The sequence below is a fragment of the Rattus norvegicus genome, chromosome 3 (assembly GCF_021556685.1).
Source record: "Rattus norvegicus strain SHRSP/BbbUtx chromosome 3, alternate assembly SHRSP_T2T, whole genome shotgun sequence".
Classification (NCBI taxonomy): Eukaryota; Metazoa; Chordata; class Mammalia; order Rodentia; family Muridae; genus Rattus; species Rattus norvegicus.
The window spans coordinates 92,043,859-92,060,567 of NC_141536.1; the positions used below are offsets into that span (position 1 = coordinate 92,043,859).

At 41.3% G+C, this 16,709-nt stretch overlaps 1 pseudogene across 1 annotated transcript in view; it reads left to right on the forward strand.

The window, feature by feature from the left end:
• Dcdc1-ps1 (doublecortin domain containing 1, pseudogene 1) overlaps nucleotides 1-16,709 on the forward strand; it is a 411,937-nt pseudogene that overhangs the window by 220,888 nt on the left and 174,340 nt on the right. The window contains 4 exon segments of the transcript NR_175340.2: nucleotides 6,830-6,888; nucleotides 11,209-11,382; nucleotides 14,241-14,385; nucleotides 14,969-15,123. The product of NR_175340.2 is annotated as a doublecortin domain containing 1, pseudogene 1 (transcript).

Consider the following 16,709-nt stretch of genomic DNA (forward strand, 5'->3'; position numbering starts at 1 on the left):
TGGGTCTTGTTAGCGCAGCCACGTCGAACTTGCTGTCAGTCACCGTAACCACATTCAGGACGACAGGCCCGCTGCACTGATTTTTCTTTTAATATACTTTTTTCTGTTCTGTGTATCCGACCACCATGGATGAAAGGCAAATTGGCAACGTCATTACCAAGTGACCCGAATAATCTAAAAGTCACAAAAAGATGCTTCACTTCAAGGCATTTGGAACACCTTACAGATAAATGGAACCCAAGCTGCTTTTCATGCCACCATTAATATTGCATGCTGTTTCGTTTTCGGGATATATGGGAAAGATGTTTTAATGTTAAAAGATCTTCCTGGATTTTCCTGAAAACATTTGTATCATTGTATTTAACATTTTTTTCATGACACCAGCCAGGCATGATTGAGCAGCTCAGATTACACGTATGTACTTCAGGTTGTTGTATTCTCAGCCAGACACTTTCTGAAGTGGTGTCCTCACACCCGTGTCAGTCAGTCCCATGCATTTCTAGTACCTGCCTGGTTCTTAAAGGCTTTTGAACATGCTGCTCTTGTGTATAGAGTCAGGGAACATTGAAAGATACCTGTTGTGTACTTTGGTTTGTGCCCTTTTTATCTATCTATCTATCTATCTATCTATCTATCTATCTATCTATCTATCTATCTATCTAATTATGTCTCTATCATCTATTTATTTATTAACATTTCAAATGGTTATCCCCTTCCCAGTTTCCCCTCTACTTACTCCCATTCCCTTCCCCCTCTCCCTGCTTCTATGAGAGTGCTCCCCCACCCACCCACCCCTGCCTCAGAGCCCTAGCATTCCCCTACCCTGGGTCTTCGAGCCTCAACAGGACCAAGGGGGTCCCCTCCCAGTAATGCTCAATAAGGCCATCCTCTGCTACGGAACCAGCTGCAGCCATGGATCCCTCCATGTGTACTCTTCGGTCGATGGTTTAGTCCCTGGGAGCTCTGGGGGCTCTGGTTGGTTGATATTGTTCTTCCTATGGGGTTGCAAACCCTTCTTCATCTCCTTCAGTCCTTGCCCTAAATTCTTCATTAGGGTCTCTGCACTCAGTCCGATGTTTGGCTGTGTGCATCTGCATCTGTATTAGTCAGGCTGTGGCAGCGTCTCTCAGGGGACGGCTATGCCAGGCTCCTGTCAGCAAGTGCTTCTTAGCATCAGCAATAGTGTCTGGGTTTAGTGTCTGCAGATGGGATAGATCTCTAGGTGGGGTTCTGAGTCAAAATAAACATTCAACTCGGTGATTGAATGGATCAATAAAGAAGACTTCAGACTCTCAGGGCATGACATTCAGTATGAAAGTATCTTTATTTCTTCCCTTACTGTAACATTACTACTTTGGTTGTCCATGCATTTGCTTTTTTAAAATTGCATTAAGTCTTGGTGGACATGCAGTGACGAATGGCCAGCCTTTACCAAGGCAGGTTAATACACACTGGCTCAGGGACATCTCTGAACACAGATGAGAGCGTAGCTGTGAAACTAGAGACTATGGCATCAAGCTTACCAGTAACTCCGTCACAAAGCCAGTAATAGACAGACAACTGCCCATGTGTAATCTCAGAGCTTGAGGATTGCTTGGCTGTTTTACTATATTAACGATGGAGGGGAAACTGCTGGACAATGACCCTTATTGTCAGGAGACTTTCTACATCTGAACTGTGACTGTGGGCTGCTTTCCTTCCTCCACTCTCTGGTAAGTAGACTATCTCAGCAGATGCACAAATGGCTGGTGTTCCACTGTACCTATACCATTTACAAACACACATCAGCAACCAGTAGAGTGATAATCGAGAGACTTCCTGAGTCCTGAGTGTCCTCATAACATGAGAACTTGAATTGGCCTCGACAGTCACATCTTTTGGGTGATAACACCGTTGTCATTACAATGAGTTTCACTTCTAGATGCCTTGGTGCCCAGGTGGTGCCCAGCGGCTGGAACAAACCTTTCAACCTTAGTCCAGCTTCTGCTGTGTTCATGACTTCACGGACAGAGAACATCTCCTCCTCCATTTATCCCCATCTCACTATCGATGTTGTTATTGCTACGATTATTGCCTTTATTTGCTCTAGAAAACCTTTCAACATGATGCTTATTGACCAAGAAAAGAAAGTCTACTCTATTGCCCTATAAACTACTCAAATATCAACATCATGCATCGTTACAGGTTGGACCTAAATTTAACCAAGACAAAATTTAAAAGCCCCTAAACAGCAAAAACAGTTTTCTTAAACTCTCTTTTTCATACACATTGGCTTTATTGTGAATTTTAGGGTAGGGACATTCTGATATGTTATATATGTAGCTACTTGTTAGGAGAAAACCCAGTCTCCTGTCCTGCACCTAGAGTGGTATTATCCCTGGCCACGTGCATGCATTGTATTTCTACAGTTGATTGACTGTGGGTATCTCTCCTATTATATCTACTATTTTTTGGGAAAGGTACTATGATTTAAAAAGCCAAAATTAAAACCATAATTGTTCTCAAGCCAACACTATAATTTAATTCAAAAGCGAATTAGAATAGAAATATTACTTATTGATCACATTGATGTACTTTGAAATTTATACATTTTATCTGATCTTAAAAAGATGTTCACAATAATTTATGTGATGACAAGAATGGCTTATAAGCAATGCATTTTTGCTGAGTTCTGACTCATCATAAACATGATCTAACATGATTGTTGACAACATAGCTTACTTGTATCAAAGCAACACAGCAATCCTATTTTAAAATTAATTTAAACTTTTATTTTTAAAAATAATTTGTGCATGAGTACTGTATTTACAACATTTCTTGTCTCCCCCCACATCAACACCTATACTTTGACACCTCAAATTTATGACATTGTGTCCTACTTCTGTTACATACATACATATGTCTATCCAGATATGCATCCGCACACTAATCAGTCTATTTAAGGTTGCTCTGTCAGGGGCTCATCCTTGGAGAAAACTGACTCAACCTCTGTCTCCAGCCATGATTACCTATAGCTCTAAGAGAGGAGAAATGGAGTAGGTAATACAGAGGGAGAAGGAAGGCAGATAAAAATGCTAAAGATGTTAGAAAAAGCCATAGGAGATATAGTATTTTCTAATCTTCATTAAAACACACACACATACACACATATAATTCATGATATAATTATATAGAAAATTAACATATTAATATATTATATTTGTTCTCATATGTAGCTTTTAAGAATGGTTACGTTAACTCAACTACCAAACAGAGAACATGAGCTGTACCTGGGCCCTCTACACTTATATAACAGTTGTGCATCTTGGTCTTCAGGTTAGATCCCTAACAGCAGGAGTAGGGGTCATCTCTGACTCTGTTGCCTGCCTTTGGATCTCTTTCCCCTAACTGAGCTGCCTCTTCTAGCCTCAATATGAGAAGATGTGTGTAGTCCTACTGCAACCATATGCTGAGGCAGGCTAATATCCATGGGAGGCCTCCCATTTTCTGAGGAGAATGGGAGGAGAGGTGGGTGGGGGGAGGGGAAGGGAAATGAAGGGACTGGGAGGAGAGGGGAGAAAGGAAACTATGATTGGGATATAAATAAATAAATAAATAAATAAATAAATAAATAAATAAAATGTTTACTCTGGCTGGGAAGTGGTGCTTCATGCCTTTAATCCCAGCACTTGAGAGGCAGAGGCAGGTAGATTTCTGAGTTTGAGGTCAGCCTGGTCTACAGAGAAAGTTCCAGAACAGTCAGAGTTATACTCTGTCAGAAGAACAAAAACAAAATTAAACTACAAAAATCCCAAAATAAGCAGACAATCAAATAAATAAATATTAAACAGTGACTAACAGAGAGACCAGTGAATTGTCCAGTTTTGTGGTCTGGTTAATCTCAATGTGTTATATAGTATTCACGATGCTTTTTTTTTAATAATAGAGTTTATAATAAAAAAATCAAGAAAAATGTCTAACTCCTAAATTGATAACTTTTAATCAACAATATTGTTTTTAAACAATTTCTGTGTTTAGTTGATAAAATATGAGCATTGTCTGTATTGGGGAGAAACTTCCAGCCAGAAACTAATTGGTAAACCTTGTAGCATAATTGTATTAATATACTTATAAGTTTATTGAGATTCACTAAGGCACTGCGATAATATTCAAGCTATAACCAGTGGTGGTAAAATGGGAATATCATTGCTCAGCTTCATGTGCTGTGAAAATAACTACCATTGTGGGCCGTAAGTGAGGCAGCTCAGTGCTGGCGGTCAGACGCTGAATTCTAGAACCATTGCACAGTTCCTATTGCTGTCCTTCTGAGCAGCCCACTCTATCTTTCTGTATGTGACCTTATTGTCTATAAAGAAAGATAAAAGTAATTTCTCCACGGTTCTATTCACATTTCCACACTCCGCGTACTGTCTCTTGGATGTGCCATTATTATCCAGATGATCATTTTAGGTTTAAGTCCTACTCAGTAAGACTCAAGAGAAAGACACTTGTTTGCTATACTAACCTCTGAATTGTTATACAAAGCGCTCTAGAGCAACTAGAGCTCCAGTACCTCCATTTCCCTTCCGAGGCTGAAACTGAGCGACAATAAGTTGGCTCAATGCTTGAAACTGGGAATTCCTGTTGAGGGAGAATTTGCCTTGAAAATTAGTTCATTAACATTTTTATGTAAGCATTAGAATGCTTTATGTCTTCTCACACCTGTGCTCCCCTCTTATCCATTTAATTTTATTTCAGAGGGCTGGGATGCAGCTTACTTTGTTAGAACTCTTGTCTGGCATGCTTAAAGACCCCTAGCTTAGTCCCCAGCACCCCGATAACGAAGAAAGGATAATAAGTCATTGTCTTTTAATAATGTCAAGCTCCTCTGGTTCACGGCAGCTTTGTGGAACAAACCTTTGAGCAGCCTCTCTGACCACCAATGTGCTCACCGCCTCAGGTTTCCCTTTATGTCTTCATACAGGAAACCAAACGATTTCTTTACTGTATAGTTTTCCCTTCGATATGTGAGGATTCCACAGTCAGTTTTCCAACATTTCACAGCATCTGCTGGTTGTTTAGTAGCGCAGCTCAGTTTGCACACGGAGCTGGAGTTGGCTTACACAAGACAAATCCTTGCTGCTGATGTCAGTATCAGGAGTGCAGATTCAGTAATTGTGAAATTGGCTTCCAGGACTTGCGAGGACGCTTTACAGCATTGGCTCATGTACTGTAAAGGATACAACAAAGGCAACACGTGGTCGTCAGAGGTGCACAGGACAATGGTTGCAGGGTCCCGGGTGCAGGAGATTCTAGCTTGTGAAACCACCTACGTCAACCTCCTGACACATGGGCCTGCAATGCAGAGTTTTGTACGGAGGCACGATTGATTGGTAACATGATTTTCAGTATTTTCTTTCCCTTCCTAGAACTTGGTAGGGAAGAGAAAATTCTAAGCTTTAATCATGACTCAGTCCTTTAAAGCTAGTGAATGGTTGTCATCCTGGAGCTCAGCGACACCTGCATCATTAGGACCAAAGGGGCTCTGAGGTCCAGGAGGTTCCCAGAGATTTAAGGAACTCTGCATTCAAAGTCTAAGGCAGAATCAATGTATTTCTTATTATTTTATAATTATCCATGTCCTGTTTTCCTCCTCTGTATCTGGAGTCATTCCAGTTCAATGTTTCAAAACTCTGACCCAGAGAGCACTTTTGTCTAGATTTCCTTTGAATCTTTTAACTGGAAATGGCATGGAATCCATGTGCACACAGTTTTCTGGGATTCTGATTTGGGGCCTTCAGAACCAGACGTCTCAGAATGGGACTTGGGAATGCTGGCTGGGAGCAAGCACTCGGTGCAGCCTAGCTTTCTGTTCTCATAGCCGGGTGTGCATGGAGAACCAGTGCACCGAACTGATTCTGCTTTAGAAGAGTGTAGTTCTCAACCGTTCATGTTTCTGTCAAAACTCAGAGGCAGTAGGAAAAGTCCTGTTTAACATCCTGTTACACTTAATTGAATTCATTTTGTCATACTGTTGTAAAGTTTCTCGATATTAATGAATACATGATTAGTTAATTAGGCACGATTAGCTTCATTACACTTCAGATTTTTTTTCTGGTTCAGATTTAGTTCTGGATATATGATATGCCTTAACAAAAATTTCCAACCATCTCAGAAGGGCTGCTTGAGTTTCCTATTTTGTTTCCATGATACTGTCTTCTATACCATCATCTTCATCCTTAATCACAGCTAAACTGTTCTCTTTTCCTCTCACAAAGGATTATTTGGAGAGAGAATGTAGAAATTTCTACCCTTTTGATCCTCCCTCCTTCCCTCTCCCTCCTTCCCTCTCTCCCTCCTCTTTCTTCCTCCTCCCTCCTTCTCTCTCTCCCTCTTCCCCTTCCTCCCTCCTCCCTCTCTCCTTCCTTCCTTCTCTCCCTCCTCCCTCCTCTCTCTCCCTCCTCCCTCCTTCCCTTCTTCATTCTTCTTTGTGATTGAATTAATTTGCTCCCAATCTTCCTGACCCAAGGATTATAAACATGGGCCTTGGTGTTGGCCTCTACAATACTTGTACTGACTGTATTTGATCTCTAAAACTCCTAATCACTATTGCTGTTGGAAACACACACACACACACACACACACACACACACACACACGCACACAAGCACATGTACACACACGCACCACTTTGAGATCCACAGTGCTGAAACAATAGCAATGACACTGACAGAGTGTGGCAGTCCTCTTGCCAGACAATGTGCAAAAGTGACCATTTCATTTAAACCCCAGAAGTATTTCTGTGTGGAGCAAAAGCAACAGTCTATAAGTTCCATTTTTTAGTTTGCAGACATGAAGGAGATGAGCCAGAAGTGAATCTTTGGAACAGAAGGCTATATTTATTCTAAGGTAAGGACTCGATAAAAGCCACGACTTTTATTCCTAAGAAAAGATGTTCTTAGATTAGTGTAAAACAAACTGTTTGAGAAAGAGAATCTGTATCAGCACAAATGATATTGCTCTCTGCTTTGAAATTGAAATCTTAGTTTAATTTAATTCAATGGTTGCCCTGGAGTTTTTCCTTTCCTTTTCTTTTATTGGATATCTTCTTTATTTACATTTCAAATGTTATTCCCTTTCCTGTGTTCCCCTCCAGAAATCCCCTATCCCATCCCCCACACCCTGCCTTCATGAGAGTGCTTCCCCACTTACCCACCCAATCCTTTCCACTTCCCCCCTACACTGGGCCTTCACAGGACCAAGGGCCTCTCCTCCCATTGATGCCCGACTAGGCCCATCCTGTGCTCCATATGGGCTGGAGCCATGGGTTGCTCCATGCGTACTCTGGTTGGTGCTTTTGTCCCTGGGAGCTCTAATTTTAGAACACAAATTTTCAAAGTGAAAATTAATTTTTCATAATTTATTGATGTCTTACTTCACAGTTTGCATCTTTAAATTTTAAAATAATATTAGTTCACTACCTGCTTGCTTTTGGTTAAGGGACGCACTGTTGTCTTTAGTGGTAGAGTTTTACCCTCAAGTACTGGTGGGCAACCAAATGCATTGGTGAGAACCTGTGCTGTTTTGAGGGTCCCTTGGCAACCCCTGACCAGAAAGTTGAAGGGAAATGTACCCCACACCTGTGGCTGGGCTTTTTGATGTTCTAAGCAAACACATCTTTTTGATGTGGGAGCATCATAGCCCTGTAGGGGAGAATTCTAATTAAACTACTTAACAATTAACAATATGTTTTTGGGGCTGGAAAAATGGCTCCGCAGTTAAGAGCATTGCAGAGGACCCTGGTTCGCTCCCCCAGCATCCACGTGACAGCCAGCTGGAACTCCAGGTCCAGGTAGAGCTTCTGCACTACATGAACACCAGCACCCTCGTGCACACAGCATCATAAACACGCACACGTGCAAGCATGCATGCACCCACACATGCATGCACACGCAAACACACACACAGATAATTAAAAATGAAATTAAAGAATACTTTTCTGGGATGTTTCCATATGTCTTTCTAAAAACATCCTTAATATGTGTTTTCCTAACTGCTGAGGATGCTGAGAACACCTCTTAGTCATGGTTCCTTACCTTCCATGGCAATAGATGTGGAGCGGGACCAACTTTCTCATCCACCTTTGTCTTTTTCCCCCTGCAGTACATGTGCTTGTCGTTTTGTATGAAGCATCTCCCACAAAGGCTCATGTGTCAAGGGCTTTATTCCCAAGTCGATAAACCATTCTGACTAGAGGAGAGCATCCTGGCTCTGATCAGTCCACTGATGTATAAAATCAAACCAACTAATAGGCAGTCGTGGAATCTGTGAAGAGTGGGGCCAGGGCTGGGTACATGAGTTTTCTCTTGCAAGGTAAATATCGTACCATGCTGGCCTTTCCCCCATTCCAACCATGCTCCTCTCTGCCAGTCGAGAAGTGAACAACTCTGTTCTGCTATGCCCTTCCGCCATGGTTTCTGTCTCACCACAGGTCCAGAGATGTGGAGCCAAACGACCGCGAACTGAAACCCTGAGCCCAGACTCTTTCCCCAGATGGTTTCCAACCTAAGCCCTGTGATGAAAGTCTTTCCAACACATGCTGCGGTGCCTTCCTGCCTGCACAGGGTGCTGCTTCCGGCCTCATGGCGTCTTTATCCCCACAGGAACATAACGCTAGAAGCCGATGACGCAGGCTTTCCTATCTAAAAATAAGTTACTGTTAAGTAAGTTTACATTCTAAACTTCATTCCCAAGTACTATCGCTGAGTTTTCTATAATTTTTTAAGAAATTCCCAAAGGAAAACTATTTTTTAATGAAGGATTTGAGCCTTTGAAACATTTGAAATTTCAGCTAGTTCCACATTTAGTTATATCCAAGTTATTTCCATCTATTTAAGGATGTACTGGAGGATAATTTGGTAATTATTTGCAGCTGGATCATAAACTGTGTTCATGCCATTTTTTTTAAAGGAGGGGACTGCTGCTATAGGATATTACAAACATATCTTGGCTCCAGTGGTTATTAGCTGTGTGGCCTTAGGCAAATCACTTAACCTTTCTGAGCTTCGCATTCTTCATCTGCTAAGTGGAGATATTATGAGTGTGAGCATTTGGCACAGATCCTGGCCTACAACAGTTAATTGATAATGTGCTGCTAATAATGATAATAATAGCAGATGAATTTAAATACATCTATTGCATTTTGCTAGGTTGTTTTTACTTGGATAACTGTTTTCTTTTTTCTTTTGATGTCAACCATTTCTTTACTCATTTGCAAAAGGTAATGAAATCACATTTCAACGATATTTGACCAACTACAGCTAAATTAAATATTTAAACTTGAAAACACACAGAGAAGAAAATAACAGGGAAGCATTTAACCCAGTGCAGTACTGAGTAGGCAGACTCAGAAGCACAGAGATGAAAACAGAATCTGTATAAGAAAAGATGGCCTTCAAGCATGTGAAAATGAAAAACTTCTAAGCTAATAACAGCGTAAGCAAGAGTAAGTAAGGAGGCTGGGTATGACGGCTCAGGCCTTCAACACAAAACTCAGGAGGCAGAGACAGGTGGAGCTCTGTAAGTTCAAGGCCAGCCTAGGCTACATGGAGAGTTTCGGGTTAGCCAGGGCTACATACAGAGACCCTAGCTCAACAAAACAAAAGTAAACAGTAAATAAGGAGATGTAGAAAATCTTAGTGGCATCGGCATCGGAGAGTGAGATAATACCTTAATATATAGTAAGTCTAACTTAGCAACAGAAAAGTTTTAAACCCTTCAATAGAGAAAAAGGAAAGGTCATGAAAATAAAACACACAAGAGAAGAAAATTAAAAAAAAAAGCCAAATAAAGCATCCAGTCTCATTAAAGAGTCGAATGTCAGGCAGTGTGGTAGGACAGTCTTCCCATTAAAGCAACAGTAAACCTGGCAATTGCCAGTCTGATTAAGGTACTGGGGCACACACATGCTCCCTTCTGATTAGTGTTAGTTTTCTTATCTCCAAAGAACAGAAACTTCAAACAACATATATTAATTGCTTCGTGGCTTTATGGACTGGGAATATAAAGTTTCCTCCCTGATAATTTTTATCATCGTCATCGTCATCGTCATTGTCATCATCATCGTCATTGTCATCGTCATTGTCATAGTCACCACCACCACCACCACCACCACCACCACCATCTCATACACATAAGTATATTGCCTGCTTGTATATCTCTGCATATCAGGCATGCCCAGTGTCTGTGGAAGCCCAAAGAATCTGTGGAAACTGGAGTTAAGATGGTCGTGAGCTACCTTGTGGGTGCTGAAGATCAAACCTTTATTCACTGAGCCATCTCTCGAGAGACTAGGCCAATATTTCAAGTAAGAGCTTCAGACATCCGTGGCTGAATCGAGACTGGAAAGTTGGCACCTGAACGTGGTCATAACACTGCCGCCACCAGAGGTGCTAGTCCGTCCCTGGGTGGCCTCCCCACACAGCACTGATCGCGACATGAGCGATCGGAACAAGAGAAGAAGCAGCAAGGGGAAAATAGAAGCCTTGGTGTCACATAAGGTCATCTGTCACCTCTGCCGAACTCTTTAGGTTCTGTAGACCTACACTGGCAAACAAGGGAGGGTCTATGAAAAGATCTGAATACAAATGGAATGTTCTTTCTGAGAGTCTGTTTGGCAACACTATCAAAGTTCCTTTTTCAAAAGCCCCGCATTTCTTCAATGTCCACTTCTACCTGCTCACCCTGAAGTGGTAGGTACACTCACGCACCTCGGGAAGTGTTTGTTTGTTAGCCTTGCTTAGACTGGTGGGGATCAAGTGTCCAACGGGCTGTATAACCATGGTATGGAGTGTTCTCATAAGGAGTGCTGAGCTGTTACATCACAAATCTGCAGGGTAATTCATGATGAGAGATGAAATTGCTAATGGCCCTGTCTGTCCACGCTTACTTACCCAGCCACCGTCACCTGATTTGGCTTCGAGGAATAAAACCGGGCTCAGATTGGAGGGCCACAGCAAGACTGAGGCTGTGACAATTTCCCTGAGAGCAATTGGACTGTGCATGCCTTTATCAGAAACAGAGTGTAGTGCGATTGCCAGGATTAATGCTTTTGTAGTTGCCAGGATACAATGAAGTTTGCAAGCCATACAAGGCACACAAGATTAATGTCTAAGAGCAGTTGTCCTGCTGCGGTTCATGCCTCCTTGACTACCAAGGGCACATACAAAGAAACACAAAGCTGCCTGAGTGTTTCAGGGCCTGAGGGAGTCCATCGGTCTCTCAGGAAAGTGAAGACCCCAGGAGCCCCAGGAGCCACAGACTCTAAACTGAAAAACCCACGATTTTCAGCTAAGCCAGGCCGACTCCATGGTTTTCTGCATGGCATGAGTTGGAAAATATGAGGTAAGAAAGCAATATCACTTGGGTTTGTTTACGTTATGCCAAGTATATGGATATACCTGTTTTGCTTTGTCCCTCATATTGAAAATTGTGATTTTTCCCTGTAGAACCAATATAGAAAATCTTTTCCTTGCTAACCATGCTCTCTTTAGCTGAAGTGACATGACCATGTGTAAGACAGCAAAAGCCTACATAAGAGAAAAAGCAACATAGTACAATAGGTGTGATATAAGTCTCAAGGTAAAATGAAAAAAAATTTAAATCTTAAGCTTTCTTATCTATGCTTTGGGTGGAGATCCAAGAGTTTTTCTAGCATTGAGAGCATGTGGACCAGAGAACATACTTAACTGTTTTTTTAAAACACTAAGTTGTGTAAGAGTAACATTTGTGTGTGACAAAGGTTACTATAAAAACACAATAACACATATGGTCTCTTCAAATTCTTCCTTATTCCCAGAGCTATTCATGTGCACATTTCTAGGAGTTATTATGCATATATCTTCCCATATTCTAGGGTTCTCATTTAAGTAATAAAATAGCATATGTTGTTCTTGAAGAAAAACCACTAGCAATCAGAACTAAATAAAACATAAATAAAATTGTGGTCAGAAGGCATATGGTGACACATGCTTACAATTTCAGCCCTTTGAAATGGAGACAAGATCCAGAATTTTAGGCTAGCCTCAGCAACATAACAGGAGTGAGTCTAACCTGGGTCACATGATACCCTGTCTCTTACAAACGAAAAGCAAAAGCACCTCTCAATCATCAAATATTATCATTGATATAATTTGTAATTAGAATAGATACAACATAGCACAGCTATGCATATGAGTTTATGGTCACAATTTTTCTGCTTGCTAACACAGTCTGACCATCTTTCTATGTTTACATCCATATCAATGATATGTTTGAAAATTTACTGGATATCCACATTTACACAGAAATGAGCAATGGTGCTACAGTAAATATGAAATGTGCTTGTGAATGTGTTTGTTAGCTCAGAGCAAATACACATTTAACGTTTTGATAGTCATTGGATAATCCAGCAGTTCTGCTCACCACACTTCTCACTTGCATAACTTTCTCATTTTTTCCCATATATTTGTCCTTCTTTTTCACTGGTTTAACCAGTGGGCTATCTCATGCCTCTAATATTCATTATTTTAACCAAAATGTAAATGATTAAGTTATTCAAAATCATTTTATGTCTGGGACAGTATAAGATACTCAGTGCCATTAGTGATTCCCTGAACTCCTCTGGGTGGTGGTTGTTGTTGTTAGATCTAGTTCCACACTTTACAAAATAAAATAAGAACCTTGTGTGATAACTGAGAGAGCACACCTTGCATCATACATAAGCATGTCCATTGCTTTCTGGATTAGTAAGTGTGCAGGGTGACACTGAACATGTCAGAGGCTTCGCTGCGACTCTCCCTTCATCTTTAATATGGGTACAATGACCGCAGCTCTTTCCAAAGCTCTTGCAGGGGTGGAGACATGGGCATATGGCTGCACGAGACAGTCCTTCTGTGCACTGAGATCTTGGAGGCATACTAGGAGGCAAGTTATCCTAGAGCTCAGGGAGAAGCAAGACAAACAAGCCAAATTAAAATGCTTAGATTAAAATGCCCTCCGTTAACTTAAAGCAACATAAAATGTGCAGGCGGAGAGGTGGGTAGATAGTGCATATGAACTAAAACGCACATCAACTGGAGGGCCACATTTCCTGAGTCTTGTTCTGTAGTCTACATAAAGTCTATCTGGACAGCATCACTCGTCCCTGATGGTGAGTGTGTGCATGCAGGCGCACTTGGCCAGTGGTGGTGTTCCAGATGAGCAGATGGCAGAGGATCCCGTGAGAATCAGCAGGGCACACCATGTGTGGCTGGTTCAATAGTACATTCTTACTGTGTACCCTGCAGGCTGTTTTATATCTCTATATCCATATATATATATATATATACATATATATGTATATATATATATATTGCTGCTGTGGTTGTTAGTGAAAATAAAATCACAGCTCTTCACTTATCTGTGTTGTCATATTCTTTTCAGGCCGTGTTGATAGACGAATGTTCTTACAATGTGTATGATATGTGTAGACCGTCTCCACTTCACATGGCTGTTTCATCTGCACTCTGGATATTCTTGTCTGTTGTTGAACAGAATTGAGTACTGCCAAGCCATACAGCAACTGAACATTTTTACATACATGCACACATGCTCACAGTCATGTTTGAAAAAAGAAATGAAAATTGTCATTATAATATGTGAGGGTTTTTTTGTATACCTGTGCAAGTGGTGCTCATGGTGAGTGTGTGTGTGTGTGTGTGTGTGTGTGTGTGTGTGTGTGTACACATCTACATGTGTGTGAAGGACAACATTTGATGTCAATCTTCAGGAGCTACCCACCTTGTTTTTGAGAATAAATATCTCACTGGCCTGCAGAATACTGAGAATCATAGGTTGGGCAGCCAGGAAGTCCCAGGGATCTGTCTATCACCAACCACCACCACAGTGCTGGGCTTACTAACATGTGCCACCATCCCTGGATTTTCTTTTTGTATGGATTCTGGGGATCACTTGGGTCCTCATGCTTGCAACTTTAGCAAAAGAGACATTCTCCTTAGTCCAAGATATTTCGATTGCTGCATTGAATAAAGATTATCTCCGTAGCTACAATATCTCCAAATAAACAAACAAACAAAATTAAACAACAACAAAACCCAAAATCGACCAAAGTGATTTAACCTGAAATACTACATTTATTAGCTAGACCACTTTGCTGCCAATTTATCTGTCTCAGTTGTAGCATATAAGGCTGGGACTGTTTTTGACTTTTTCTTTTTTTCCAGGTTTATCCCCAGTTTGCCCTGACTTACCTGGAGGAATTAACTGCTCAAGTGGATGTGAGCCAGACAGAGGACAACATTCCGCTTGGAGCCTGGACCACTACTCATCAAGAACAGTGTGTGGAAGAGGTCGGTGTGAGAGACAGAGGTAAGACAGAGACACACCTCAACCTCAAAATGAGTCTTGGAATGAGAAAGTGTTCTGGTTGCTGTTCTCAGGAGACAAACCCGAAATATCAGGACAATGCTGTTGATAGTTGAAGTTACATAATGCTACAATATTCTTTTTAAAAAATAAACTTACTTATTTCTACTTTGGGCATGAGTGTTTTGCCTTCATATTTACACACGGATTGTGTGTGTGCCTTGTGCCCGTTGAATCTAGAAGAAGGTCCTGGATCCCCTGGCACTGGAGTTATAAATAGCTATAATCCTACATGTGGGTGCTGGGAACCAAGCCCAGATTCCCTTCATGCTCTTACCTGCTGGGTCATCTCTCCAGCCCATACTCTACCATTCATAGGCACATTTAGATTTACAGATGGTGATAGCCTATCTTTCACATGAGGTTCCCTTCATTGGTTCTGATGGTATACAAGAGCCTGTGCTGTAGGGAAATTCAAAGAACAGAGAGCCTCTCAGTGTCCTCTCAGTGTTACATCTTGAATATACATTATAAACATTTCTATTCAGTGAAAATTAACCACATTGTTTCTATGTCTCATTATAAGGGTTTGCAGAAACACATTAGTTCTTTACTGAAGCAGCTGCCAGAGTCCTGAAACACTTATGTCGTGCCAGAAGGCTCTCCTGAGGGGACAGAGAGACTTTCAGTACTGCTGCTGAGGAAACTGGAAGGGAAACATCCCAGGGCTCCTGCTCAGAGGTAGGACAGCAACAGAATAGAGCTTCGTTGCTCAATGACATTCGACAGTTCCCTTCAGTTTCATGTAAGACCAATTCTTGAAGATTGTTGAAATATGTCAAAATCCCCTTGGCTTCAATCACAGCACTTTCGGGGTTACATTTGATGAAGAGAGGTGACATTTATGTGTGTTTTGTTGATGATTGAGGAACGTAATCACTTATAATGGTACTTAGAGTAGATTACCATCTAGAATCTCACTAAAGCACACAGAAATAACATAATTAAGCAAAGGCGCGACTGAGCATGTGCAATTGTGAAAGTGTCTAGAGGTCCTTGAGAAGGGCATGCACAGAGGCAGTCCTGTTGGCTTTTCCAAGGGGAGTACATTGTGCTTGCATTTGAGAGTAATAGATGGTCTTCTGTAGCAACGCTTAACATAGTAACTGTCCCTGTGGCCAGAGGGAAGCAGCATCCTTGGTCTACTAACAATCCCAAATCATTCCTGGATGAAAGATAAAAGAAATATTTTTTTCCTATCTTCCTCACTTAGCCTGCAACTGATGTTTGTTATAACTATTGCTTTACTGGTTGTGATGTTGACAATCACAAAATGATCTTATAAGCTGCAAATTAAGTCTATATTTGCTTGAAATCACCGATTCATGTGATCTTAAAGAAGTAACACCATTCTCACACGTACAAATTTAGTATGAAAGTGTTCCTGACTTTAATTCAGCAATTCAGATAGAAGTGTCATTTGTATTTGAAAGGAAAAGAAAAGTTGACAGTTTTTTTAAAAACCAGACGCTATTTTACACTATAGATCATATAACCCCATTTAAAGTGACACTGTCTTTAATTGATGAAGATCAGAAACAAATAGAAAATTTACTATTTTACTCTCTCACAGTGTGAGGGTTTCCTGGACAGCATCAAAGCTCAGGTTCCAGGACATTTCCTCCCTGATGCTTCGTTTTTAGGCACTCACAAGTCTCCCACTCTATGCTGCTGTATGGCACAAGTGCAGGCGACAGCCATATGGCCTGGCCACTCTCCACAGCATGCTTGGTGCTTCTCACACATCACTATGGTGAAAGTCCCTTGGGAACGGCCTTCAGTGTGTTCATCTGAAAGGGAAACTCAAGCAATACCAGAGCACTTAGGGATGTGTTGATACCACTCCCTGAAGCTACCATCAACTCGTCTTCCTAGGTTCACACAGCTGAATCTTCTAGCTTTTCTGACAGAGCACTTGGGTTTTATCATCCTGGGCTTAGTTCTGATCCTGGGCTCTAGAAGAACGGATTGCTTCTGCTCTCAGGTTCCCATCACCCCAACAGGATTTCTGTTCTCCTGTGAATCCCTACCCTATGGTAATTTACCCATTCTTTATGCTTTCTGCCCCTCTGGGCTGGAAGTATTTTCTCGGAAGGTCTAGGGCTACCACAGGTTCAAGACTGGCCACCCTTAGTCTGTTGCTATTTTGTATTCCCTGAGGCAATGAAACATTACAACTGAACATTGGAGAAAGGAGCGAGGTAATAGAAAAAATGACACCCACCCTTCTATGACACAAGGCATAGTGTGAGCTAATATACTGTATC